Below are 12,366 nucleotides of genomic sequence, written 5' to 3' on the forward strand. Positions count from 1 at the left end.
GGGAATGCAGAAATAGATGCTACAAACACAGGGAGGGAGGGATGCAGTGGGGGAAGAATGTTTTGTGATACCATGGGTGCAGCTAACTCCTATTAGGCAGAGCGTGATTTCGCACAAACGGAGAAGAGGCAGATATGCCCGAAAATGGTGTGATTATTGTTTTTTTTTTCCCAATGCAGATTTGGAGAATTTTAAGTTAGTACACAATGAGGATCATCTTGTAATCCCTAGAAATTGCATGGAGGGGAAGGCTTACGTTTGTACCTGAGTGCAAACAGGTCCCCTCCATGCAATTTTTGTAATTTGCACTGCAGAGGTCAAAACAAAAAGGTTTAAATGTAGGCATGATCACCTGTACACCTTTGTTTTAGCTCTTTGCAGTGAAAATAGAGTAAATGCTGCCTAGCATTTATCCATTGGGAGGCGGTATTCAAAATGGGTTGGAATGCAATCCGCATGTTTTTTTCCGGTGTAAATAGCCAGCACATTCCATAGGAATCCACAACATTTACACCAACATAAAAATGTCACGCAGGCGTAAATGCTGTTGCATTTGTATTGCGGTGAGGATGGGGGAGGTGTACACATATATTCCTTTCCGTGGCCCTCTCTCTGCCATATAAATGAAGGAAAATGTGGAGTAGAGGAAAATCCATGCGTAAAATGTTTCTGCGTGCATTTTACACATGGACTTTCCTCTACTCCACGTGGAAAATGATCCAAATATATTACAAATTAATAACAGGTTTTAAAAGGATATCATTTTGATTGTATAGTGAAGTCACAAACCAGCTGGGCATAAAGTCTAGGTTGACCTTTGCTCTTCAAGTGCATGCATTTCCACCAGTGCTTGTGAACTATCTAAACAGTGAAACAACTCGGTCGAGCTCATGTTCAATGAGGTAGAATGCAAATGCAATGCATAAAAGTCATGCTTAAGACTTTTACGCATTAAATTTACGTTAGTCCTCATTTTCATTCATTTGTATGGCAGAGAGGCGGTGCGGGTAGTGAGTTAAAAGTCTGCCTAAACCTTCCTCTCCCCCATACAAATGCTCCAGCATTTATGCAAGCAGGACATTTTCATGCTGGCGAAAATACTGTGGATTGCAAAAGCAACACGGATTCCGTAGGGATCCATTGTAAACTCTGCATGCCATGCGTAATTTACTCATTTTACACAGCCAAGTGCAAAAGGGTGGCGTAAAAGCGAGTAAACGCCCAGTTTATACTCTTCTTTTGCACTCTGCCATGCAAAGATGAAAACTATGTGGAGGGAATACTGTGTACACCAAAGTGTAAACGTAACAGGTCATCTTTCAAATCCCTGTAAATTGCACGGAGGGGACCGCCGACATTTGTACTTGAGTGCAAAAATGACCCCCACGCCGTGCAATTTTAGTAATTTGCACTCCGGAGATCAAAACAAAAAGGTTTAAATGTAGGCCCCCACCACATAAAGTACGTGTACTTCGGAAATGAGCTCCAGTGGGTTGAGAGCTTGATTCTGCAGTCTAACGTACAGGTCACAAGTTGGAATCCCAGTCGGCCGAACGTGCCTGTCATCCTTCGGGGGCATTACAATGGTTAGAGACACCTGTTGCCCACTGCGCTATGAAACATAAACACTCTAGTTGGAAGCACTAGATGAAACACAAGCTAAGTGTGTCCTTGCTCAATCGATTCGTGTCTGCAATCTGATGCCCAATTATAAGGAGGAAAATGGTGCAGCTTGGATAGCACCCTTTCCTGGATTCTCCAAGGCGTGCACGCTGCTGTTGACAGGTGCTGTCATTGCCTCTGTCAGCCGCCGTATCGCCCTGCTGACAGAGGATTGCAGAAGGACCAGGAGGTCTCCGGCACAGCACGGCCCACATCAACCTGTGATCTGGACTTTTTCATTTTTTTATATTGGTGGGTGTGGGTATTTGCCTTTTTATATCAATATTGTTTTTAATTATTTATATTATGTGGACGTGTGCATATTTTCTCGTTTGCTCTATACTGACTTTATGAACGGCATTACAAGTGTTTTTAACACTTTACTGAATGTACATTTGGTAACTGTTCGTAAATGTGAAGTTTCGAGCAGACCATTTTAGTTGTTTGCTTCTCTTTCATGGAGTCAGTCATGCACACTAAGGTGTTTGTTGCTTTGTGTGCTGTTTGGTTAACACATGCTGCGTGCATTTTTGAATCTCCGAATTCTTTTGCATATCTGTGATCATTTGTATATCCTTTTTACACAAGTGCTTGCATTCTTCTTTCTCCATGCACATGACCTCATAAGTCTCCTATCCATGGGGGTATTGCTGTCAGGTACGTCATTTCACCAAAATGCCAGGGGTAGAGGACGTGACATCACACGACCTTTGACCTCTGATCACATACACAGGAAGTTATGTCATTTGACCCCACCCCGAAGTGACATCAGGAAGCGATGGAACACGACCTTTCTTTCACCTCTCAACAGGAAGTGGCATCACATAGCATTGTTCCTAGGTACACTACAAGAAATATGGTTACGCTATCATAATAATATGATATACATATCATACAAGAATTTGGCCGTATTAGTCTAGCAAATCACATTTTTTAAAATGAATGTGCCTCTTGATATATTTGCTGCCACCAAGTCTAAGTCCTGTGTGGCAACCACATTAAAGCCTACCTGAGAGATCTTGCGCATTCTCGTTGGTGTCTAGCACTCCCTGTCCCTATGAATACATGAAAAGGAGCCTAAGCCCCACCTCTTTTTGCAGCATGAGTCCGCCATGCCTGTATAGTGGCAGCCTGCATTTTAAAGTGTTACAATTCTTGTCAGGAGGCCATGTTGCCGCTAAACCCATGTTAAGTAGTGGTATGCGTCTGTTTTTTTGAGGAAACTGCTTGGCTGCAAGCTTGTAGTAGTTCATGTTAAGGTGCTTCAGCACAGCTGCTGAAGCACGATGCGCTGGTGTCTGCAGGTGGAGCGCAGCATTCCTTGTGCCGCGTGGGCTCTCTGCTGCTCTGCTAAGGGGTTCTCTCTCTTCCTGCTGGTCGGAGCAATCTAACGACTGTAGCAGTCTGCCTGGACGCTCTGCTGGGCTGTTATCTTGCAAGCGGTCTGCCAGACCGTTGCTGTATTTTGTCCAGGGCATCATTTAGTACTGCAAAACTGATTAGTCAAAAATGCTGAATACAAATATTTTGATTAGCAAACCAACTTAAAAGATTAGCAATTTTTGTATCACTATTTTCAATGCGATGAGTAGTTCATTGCAACAAGACATTTGTTGTGTCCTCTTTCTATTACTGTTAATTAATAACTTGTCAAGGATCCAAGTCTCCTTTTTGTTGTTTATGTTCTGGTGGGTTGCGCCCCATGTGTTCGAATAGGGGTGGGGTTACCGCCGAAAGTTTAGTAACAGTCTGAAATAAAAAGACATCAGACGTGCCATCATCGCTCTCCGAGATTTATTGAATTGTCTCATTTATATTTTGCACATGAATGAAGCATGCCTGAAATACATGTGAGAATAAAACAATGGCGACGAGGATTATTTGAAGAACACTCACCACGCACCCGCAGGCAAGACACTGAGACCCTGCATTCAGAGGCCCGCAGCACCCGGAGGTCACGCGCAACATTACCACACTGACTCGTGGAAGATTCCACCATCCAAGCTTCATTCCCGACGGCCGAGGAATCAGCTGTCTCAAAGGTGCCGCCACAGAGGAACACTGCATCTCAAGGCATTCGCATTCTACACTACGTGCTGCTACAGAGCAGGTCCCTCATTACAAAACACTGCCGCAGAGGAAAATAACACGTACATCCGGATCATCACGTGGCACACATAAAGCACAAGGCAAGCATTTATGTTACCCCATTGACTTATTACATGACAGCAGTGCTCATCATGCCTCAAGCATCTCATTTTGAAGGGTGCCACGACCCAAATGACACCATTTACCCCAGTTGTTGCACTGATTGAATCATTCTCAAGTGCAATCACCATTTCGGAAGGCAACTCAGACAGTGGGCTCCAAAGCCCCTAGGCCAGCACCACACGGCGGCATGTTAACCCCAGGGAAGAAGGGAACACAGAATCTACATCTACATAGATGCATCTGGGGTAAGAGAAGAATGCCACCTACGAGGCATCCTACTGCATTCACTGGGACCCACAGTACGTGACATTGTATTTGAAATGCCTGAAGCTAACACAGACTCATTTCAAGGCATAGTTGACTCATTAAATACCTACTTTGCACCATTAAGAAATGTTGACTACGAAAGGCACATTTTCCACACTACCAAGCAAGAAAAGAGTGAAAGCATGGACAATTTTATAATGAGGCTACGGAAAAGAGCCAAATATTGTGACTTTGATCGGTACTCGACTGAGGAAGCTCTCAAATCGCAAGCCATTGCAGGATGTGGATCCCCAGAATTCCACAAAAAACTCCTCCAGAAAAGCAGTATATTGGAAGAAATACTCCAGCTAGCAAGAGCTGATTCAGCACTAGGTTTGCAGACAGAATCATTAGGCAATATCACTATCATGCAGACGGCCACGGCAGCCACTGTGTGCCCCATTCGCACCCCGAGTGACACAACAGAACAAAAGAAATGCTACAGGTGCTGGTTCAAATTTCCTCACGTGGGGTCATGTCCAGCGACAGGACACCACTGTAACAAATGCGGGGGTGAAAAACATTTTCAATCCGTTTGCAGAAATATCAAATTCTTTCAATCACCAGACTTCGGGAAGGAATCCTGGAGACAAGATGGCCGCAGTTCAAGGTGTGAAAGCCCTCATCCTCGCACAAGTTATTTTCCTACGCCCAGCAGGCATCGCTCTCACAGCTCATCACGTGATCAACCACACACCCCCGGCGGCGGGAAGAGAGGAGAGACAGCTCCAGCCGTCACAAGAGCAGACATGTTGCTCAGCGAAGGAAACCAAGACATTGAATCCGATATCTAGACGAATCACCACAAGGGAGACGCTTCTCTCACTCGTATTCATCCAGCGGAGATCACAAAAGAGCTTACGTTCATGCCATCGGCAACAACGCAGCGGTTGAGTATAGCCCAACGCTACAACTTCAATTAAATGGACAGAACTTAGAGTTTCTAATCGATACTGGAGCGACAGTAAATGTAACCAACAAAAATGTCTACAGATCGGTCACCACGAAAAAAGACTTGAAACAAGCTGACACCCTAATATACCCATACAGCGTCAACAAACCACACAATTGTCAAGGCATGTTCACTGCCACGTGCCAATACAAAGACCAGTGTCAAAAGGTTAAAATGTACGTCATCAAGGGAGAAGTTCCAGGGGGAAGCATATTAAGTTTCAAAACAGCCATACAAATGGGACTTATTCACGTAATGTACCAAATCATGTCCGCCTACACCACCAACTCGAAGGACATGATACAAAAAATGTTCCCAGCCCTCTTCAAGGGACTAGGCAGACTAAAGGACAGGCAAATTAAACTACACATCAACCCGCAGATACCACCAACAGCTTAACACCACCGAGGAATTTCTCTAAACATCCAGAAACACGAGGAGGATGAAATTCAATCCTTACTACAGCAAGACATTATCGAGCCAACAACAGGGCCGGCACCATGGGTATCACCGATAGTACCGGTGCCCAAAAAGGACAAGACCAGCATACGTATCTGCGTAGAAATGTGGGCCCCAAATGTGGCCATTGAAAGAGAGCAGCATCTCGCGCCTAGAATGACAGTTATGATGCACCTTTTGCATGGTGCCAAAGTATTCTCCAAGTTAGATTTGAACAAAGGTTATCATCAACTTGAACTGCATCCATCATCAAGATACATCACCACTTTCTCAACGCATCTGGGCTTATTCAGATACAAAAGACTCAGTTTTGGGGTGTCATCTGCTGCCGAAATATTTCAAAATGAGATCTAGCAAGTAATCAAACATATCCCTAATTGCCTAAATTATAGCGATGACATCCTGATATTTGGCACTACTCAAGAGACACATGATGACACCCTCAGAAGGGTATGCATGGCGCTTGAAAACGTGCATCTCACACTCAATCCGGACAAATACGAAATTAGTAAAACCACACTAAAATTCTTTGGACACATATTTTCGAACAATGGTCTGCAACCAGACCCAGAGAAGGTACAAGCACTAGCAGAGGCCCCATGACCACATCAGCTGTACGCTCTTTTCTAGGAATGGCCAGCTACTGCACAAGGTACATCCAAGATTTCGCATCGGTAAGCACCCCTCTAAGACTGCTCATGGGAAAACATCAAGAATTTCAGTGGACAAGCGAATGCGAAGGTGCATTCCAGGAAATCAAGAGACGCATTGCGTCCACTTCCTGCATGGCCTACTACGACCCCGAATATTTCACAGAACTCACTGTAAACACCAGCCCCGTGGGACTAGGAGCAAACCTGGCACAATCAAAACCAGGTGCACCACCCAATGCCCCAAGGTGCATAGTGGCATTTGCGCAGCCTATCGAACACCGAATGCGCCTATTCCCAACCAGAAAAAGAAAGTTTAGCAGTTGTTTGGGCTTCCGAACACTACCATTTCTTTTTATGTGGACGCCCATTCACCATTGTCACAGACCATCAGGCGCTCACCACCATATACGGTAAACCCACTACCAAAATGCTTCCTCGAATAGCCAGATGGGGGTTGAGGCTAAAAGAATATTCTTTCAACATCATTCACCGACCGGGGAAAGACAGCAATCCATCGGGCTTCCTGTCCAGATACCCACTTCTAGCCCACGAAGAACATCAGTCAGTAAAGGCAAATCAGTACATCAACTACCTTATAAACAATGTGCTCCAAAAATTCATCACTGCAGCCCAAATACTAGAAGCAACGCAGAATGACGGTCTGCTCCAGGCCATTCAAGTGTGCCTAAAGTCTGGTCCGTGGCACTGGAGACGACATGACAAACAAAATCTATCAACCAAGGAAGAGGAGCAGCTACACACCTTCAAGCTCATTCGTCACACACTGCCACCTCGTCTGAAGGATTACTACTAAAAGAAAACAGGCTCGTCATACCAGCCAGTCTTCAAGATCAGATTCTAGCCATCGTACACTCAGGACACCGAGAAGTGGTATCAACAAAGCGACAACTCAGGACCAAAGTGTGGTTTCCTAAAATGGATGAGGTATAAACACTATTGAGCAAGTGCATTGCATGTCAAGCAGTCGCTCCACGCACGTTTCCAGCGCCTCTAAAACCCTCGTTAATGCCCCTAAAAGTATGGGACGAAGTGGCGGTTGACATGTTCGGACCACTGGCAAATGGAAAATATGCACTAGTGATCATTGACGAAATATCTCGTTTCCTGGAAGTCCATCTCATCCACTCCACCAGTGCGCAGGCTGTGATACCAGCGCTGGACAAAACATTCATAGATTACGGGATCCCATCGACAGTAAAATCAGACAATGGACCACCTTTCAGCGACCACGATTTTGCAATGTTCGCAGAACATCTAGGCTTCCAACACAGGAAAATTTGGAATGGCAGAGAAATTCATGGGCAATCTCAAATGGACTCTACAGATCTGTTCCATCACCAATGGGTCATTTACGCAAGCCATCTGCACGTTGCTGAGGGAATACACAAACACGCCCCACAGCTCAACAGGCGAATGTCCTTCAGCTCTAATGTTCGGCCAGATCATACAAACAAGGCTCCCTCACAACCCAAACGCCACTCTGCCCGAAACAATCATCGATGACGCACGGGCAAAAGACAAGACAAGCAAGATAAGAATGAAGGAATACGCTGACCACAGGAGGCAAGCAAGGCCGAGCCTCATCCAAGTAGGTGATCAAGTACTTGTCAGACAAACTCAAAATGCCAAGGACACCCCAGCGTTGAAGCCTGAACCCATGATAGTAACCCACATACATGGGTCGATGATAATGGCGGCTAGCCAGCAGGGAACCATAACGAGGAATTCATCATTCTTCAGAACCCTTGAAGGAGATTAAGAACGGAGGGGTCACTTGGAAAATGCTGCAGACGAATCGTCAGACATAGACTCTGAATATAGAGAAGATAGAGATGCAGATGATAGTGACCGTGACACTATCCACCTCAGCACCTTTGCCGCCATGCAGTCCTTCGAAGAGGACAATACGTAAGCCATCCAGATGGATAGAAGAGATAAACTGAAATCCCAATTAACCATTTAAGTTGGGGGGAGATGTTGTGTACTCTTTCTATTACTGTTAATTAATAACTTGTCAAGGAGCCAAGTCTCCTTTCTGTTGTTTATGTTCTGGTGGGTTGCGCCCCACGTGTTAGAATAGGGGCGGGGTTACTGCCGAAAGTTTAGTAACGGTCTGAAATAAAAAGACATCAGACGTGCCATCATTACTCTCCGAGATTTATTCAATTGCCTCATTTATATTTTGCACATGAATGAAGTGCGCCTGAAATACATGTGAGAATAGAACAACATTAATAAAGACTCTCAGTTTCTGTGTGTGTACCATTTTTGTTTTATTGTCAAGCTAGTAAGAACATTGTGCCAGCGTTTCGTATAAAAGTTCACAGCCACAAGCAGGTTTAAGAAATCTTGGGCTAGGGCTAAGACGTGTATTGAGAGGTGCTTAGTGTAGATCTGTTCTTTTTTGGAGAGCTCGGTCTCAAGTTCTCATTCGCACCAGCTGAACATCTAAGTTTCATGCTAACAAATACATCAACAGTCTTTTGTGAATTAAACTCTTCTGGGAGTGTTTTGAGTGTTCCACTGTTGCTGCTTGTCGGAGGAACTTGCTGGCTGCTGTCAGAAGCCTGAAGCAGTCTTTTTTCACTTGAAATTCCTGAGGAGGAGGAGACCTGTGAAAACACGCACACACTTTGCAGAGCAAAGCAGAGTGTTGCAGGACTGTTTGGAGTGTTCCACTGTTCCTGCTTGTTGGAGGAACTTACTGGCTGCAGTCTGAAGCCTGAAGCAGTCTTTTTTCACTTGCAATACCTGGAATGAGCAGACCTGTGAAAACACACACACACTTCGCGGGGCGAAGGAGAGTGTTGCGGGAGTGTTTTAAGTGCTCCACTTTTGCTGCTTGTCGGGGGAACTTGCTGGCTGCTGTTTGAAGCTGTAGCAGTCTTTTTTCACTTGCAATTCCTGAGGAGGAGGAGACCTGTGAAAACACCCACACACTTCGCACAGCGAAGTGGAGCGTTCCGGGAGTGTCTTGAGTGTTTGGGGTGTTGGAGTGTTTTCTTTTGCCTACGATTCCCCCTTGTCACTGCATTAACGGAAATTGCTGTCTCCTTCTGCAGATGGAAACGCAGTAATCAAATCTTCGCCACTAAATAGTTGCGCTGACAAATGCAGACAAATGCTTTTCCTTTCCAGTTGTACGTCGGTGTGAATCCCGGGCTGAGATCTCCTCATAAACTCTTTGAGGGAGCTTGTCCCGAAGCGCAGGAGTGTGGTGCCAGGTGGTAGTGTTTCCCGGTACCATAGCCTGCAGGGGGGGAGCTTCTGACCTGGACTTATTTTAAGTAAATATACTTTCAATTCAGGAGTGTGCCGCCGTAGAGGCTTTGAACTTTGCATTGTCTGTATTTTTGAATATTCGGTGGACTTGGGATTGTTCCCTATTGTAACGAGGGCCAACGACTAGAGACTAGAGTTTAGAGTCACCTGGGACTCGTCGTGGGATTCTACCTCGACTTCACAACCATAAGTGGGCTTGTATTTGCCCGGCACTAGTCCTCCTGGCATTACCTACTGCAAGCTCCTCGCTCCTGCTTCAACTCAAACCAGAATTTCTTTTTAACTATTCTCTTGAGTTTGTTTTGAGTTATTAGTGGACATTTTTTGGAATAATTCAGATTTTGTTTGTTTTTGATCTTTTTCTCTGTCTTTTATCCTTCCTTAACATTTTTATCATATTGCATCATATCATATTACTGAGTACTGAGATTATTGTGACTATCTCGGATCAATTCTTATTTTGTTGTACATGCACTTATTTTATAATTGATCTCCTTTTTCTCTTTTTCTTTATTTCTTTTTTTACCTAGTAACCGTTGTATACTTTTTTAACTCTTTTTACGCTTTTAACTTTTTCCATTCGACTTTTAACAAAACCTATTGTCATTGGTGTATTTTGGATTGTTTTATTTTGTGAATTATTGTGCGTGCTTAACTTTCACCAGTACTTAGGTGTTGCAGTGTTAATCAATTCACTGTTAGTTAGGAGTTTAGGAAGTTGTAACTAGCCTGCCCCATTTTAAAATCCTATTGCACTATTGCACAACTACACTTTTAATATATCTCATCTCCATTGTTATATATCTGCATATTTTCACTTTTGCATATTTGCACCTATTGACATGTACTGGTAGCTTGTTACTATCTATTTATGTATATTTACACATCTTCATATTTTGCACTTAGTTGCTGTACAATTTTGTATTTTTGCACAACGGCATATCTGCACACTGGTTTACTGTGCAGAAAGGGCCAACTAGCACTACTTTTTCTATTGTGGTGGGCTAACAAACAATAGATTGACAGCCATAGGAACGTTTTTGAAATTTCGTGTTGGAACATTCTGAATTTGATTGTTTGTTCCTCTGGGGGGGGGGGTTCTCCTGTTGATAACTAGGGACCGTTCGAACTCTCATCTTATGTAGAGAGTTAACTGGGTTTTTCTGACGGTGATTCTCTGTTGAAGAAATATAATGCGTATCGGTTTGAGGAGCCAATTGACGACTGGTGGTCCCTCGATTGTTAATCCTCTGGGGTTGTCCAGGATGCTGGGGTCGGTGTTAAGGGGAAGCAGAGGCGGTAAAATGAAAATGACTTTGGGAGGTCATCATACTCTAAAGGTTGACACAGTTACGGTGGGCAACTTGTTAAATCTTCCCCTTGCTACCGGGAATGTGTGTTGTAATCTGGAAGTTACTGTTCAGGATGGCGGGAATTTAGCTGAGAATCTACCTTCAATGAGGTCAAGGGGGGATTTAATGGGCATGAAAACTCTGAATCGTCTTTGTAGCCGTAAGGGAATTTTGGTAAATCAAACATTTAAGCAGTCCCCTATTGCGGGCCAACATATAATTGATTCCTATTTTGGCAAAAAGGTGGGTACTAGTACTGAAATTAAAACAATTGTCCCTACTAAAGCTGTGGCTTTTATTGATCATTCTCTAATGAAAACTGTGAATGACAAGGTTGATTTTGGAGGGTTCCATGACCTAAGATATCATTGAGTTTGCCGATTTGGAGATGGAGGGAATGATGGGAGGTGGGTGCAATTCTTCAGTGCCCAACTCCCCTGCTTCAATGCCTTACTACCCTACTCCTCTGACTGTTTTGATTGGGAAAGGGGACCCTATATCGCAAAACGTGACCCAACCCCCTAGAACTGATGTCTCAGATTCTTTGGGTGAGGGGGATGCATTATACCTTGAAGGAGGTTGACGAGCGTTTAACCCACCCAACGGTTCCGGCTTTGAACATGGTACTGAGCTTGTTCGTCAACCTCTATGACAATATATGGCATGAATTAAAAGAGCATAGTTCGCTATTGGTCGAGCTGGGTGAGAAGATGGAAAACTTGGCTAGAATCAAATTGGCAACAGTGGTGGAGCCTTTGTTGATGGGGGCTGCCCTGCTAAATACTTATTGTGAGGACTCCCTGTTTATTAAGAGTGAGGAAATATTGCTTCCTCCAAAGAGTTTGGTGAACCCGGAAACCAATTGTTATTAGTGATGATTCCAACAATTTTAGCACTTTTGTTGGTCCTGGTCAAAGTCTACCCAAATGTGAAACTTCAAAAGGTACTCGAAATCCAAAAGTCCAGGAATCGGAGGTGGTGGTTGCTCCATTATGCAAAACTTTGGAGGTGGGTTCATTTGTGGAAACTTTAAGGGGGCAGCGAAAGCGAGGGTTGATAATGAGGAGCGATCCAGTAATTCAGTAGATTCAGCTCCCTTCGGAGCTGGTCAAGTGGCACAGCGAGTAGAGCGCCCGCTTTGACACCCGTGCAGAGCCTGTTAACGCAGGTTCGAATCCCGGCGGGGCCAAACTCAGCCTTTCATCCTTCCGAGGTCGATAAATGAGCACCACACACCGTGGGTAATAATAAGCAGCGCTCAGATACCTGAGGGTTTGTAGCGCTATATAAAAGCCTAATTATTATTATTATTATTATTATTATTATTATTATTATTATTATTATTATTGTCAAAGCTAAAAAGCTGCTTAAAAAGAAGGATGAAAAGAAAAATATCTTAGGATCACTTGGTAGGACAGGCAAAGTAGATGTAATGGCGGAAAAGCCTAGGCCATTTCAGTGTGGTAAA

Source organism: Ambystoma mexicanum, chromosome 5p (assembly GCF_040938575.1).
Source record: "Ambystoma mexicanum isolate Mex_15411 chromosome 5p, UKY_AmexF1_1, whole genome shotgun sequence".
Lineage (NCBI taxonomy): Eukaryota > Metazoa > Chordata > Amphibia > Caudata > Ambystomatidae > Ambystoma > Ambystoma mexicanum.